We start from the raw sequence: 1,286 nt of genomic DNA, 5'->3' as shown, positions 1-1,286 counted from the left end.
CAAAACCTTCTCTTCAAAGGCGGGACTTCTAGTATTACCTTGGGAATAAGATTGGTTGGGAAAATGAGAATTAGCAAATTGATTCCCTTGTGATTGATGGGGTCTATAACCTTGGGATCCTTGGTTTTAAAGTGGAGGTGAAATGTACTTCCCTTGAAAACCGCCTTGGGAAAGGTTTGAGTCATCTCCTTGGTTTTTCCAAGAGAAATTCGGATGATTCCTCCAACTTGGATTATAATGTGTACCATAAGGATTGTTCCTTTGGTTCACAAAAGCCGCATTGACTTGTTCATTAGGTTCACTTTGCACTTGTCTGTGAGGACAATGAGAAGTAGAATGAAAAACACTAGAACAAGTCATACATGTTTCATTTGATGCACGATGAGAATGGTTAGGGAAGGAAGATACTTGGTTCGCCGAGTTTTAGTTAATCAAGAATTGATCAAACCTTTGAGATAAGGACTTCATTTCGGCGGCTATTTCATTTGAATGGTCGACTTGATGTAAGCCAACACTCTTCCTACCTTGTGAATTTCTACCATTCTTGGATGATAATGTTATATGCAAAGAATTTTCACTCATGCTCTCATAAAAACGCCACACGTCATCCTCATGCCTATCAATGTATGAGCCACCTATGGAAGCATCAACCATGCCTTTGTAATTGTTCGATAAGCTCTCAAAGAAATATTGAACTAATTGCCATTTGGGCATGTCATGATGTGGACACTTCTTAAGCAATTCATTGAAGCGTTCCCATACCTCATGAAACGTTTCTCCATTCCCATGTGAAAATTCTCGAATTAAGGTTCTCATGGCACTGGTCTTAGAAACCGGATAGTACTTCTTCAAGAACTCTTGTTGCATTTCTGCCCAAGAAGTGATTGAAAAAGGCCTAAGATTGTTAAACCAATACTTTGCCTTCTCTTTTAAGTTGAATGGAAAAAAGTTTGAGTCTTAAAACCTCTTCCGGCATGTCCGTATATTTTACGGTGGAACATATTTCAAGAAACTCATCCAAATGCTTGTAAAGTTCTTCACTTGGAAGTCCATGATAGTTAGGAAGCATTTGAATGGTTTGTGACTTAATTCATAGTGATGTGCTCTAAATGGTGGCAATTGAATGCATATGGGTGCATTGTATTCATTAGGCACATAGTGATCTCTTAAAGCAAGTGGAGGATTAGCAATTTGAGGTGCAACATGGGCACCTTGATTTTGATTTCCTTGAATGATGGGAGGTTGCGGAGCATACATTGGCCTTGGCATTCCAAATGGAACTTGGC

At 39.2% G+C, this 1,286-nt stretch overlaps 1 non-coding gene across 1 annotated transcript; it reads left to right on the top strand.

Annotated features, from left to right (window-relative positions):
• Nucleotides 1–712: 712 nt before the first annotated feature.
• On the top strand, nt 713–819 carry LOC132275754 (small nucleolar RNA R71). The gene has a single exon (XR_009470729.1). It is a non-coding gene; the product is annotated as a small nucleolar RNA R71 (small nucleolar RNA).
• Nucleotides 820–1,286: the final 467 nt, after the last annotated feature.

The sequence above is a fragment of the Cornus florida genome, unplaced genomic scaffold (assembly GCF_030987335.1).
Source record: "Cornus florida cultivar Cherokee Brave unplaced genomic scaffold, ASM3098733v1 CherokeeBrave_3.0.0_Hap2_Chr09, whole genome shotgun sequence".
Classification (NCBI taxonomy): Eukaryota; Viridiplantae; Streptophyta; class Magnoliopsida; order Cornales; family Cornaceae; genus Cornus; species Cornus florida.
Note: the sequence above shows the minus strand (reverse complement) of the source record. Positions and strands in the feature narration are given on the sequence as shown.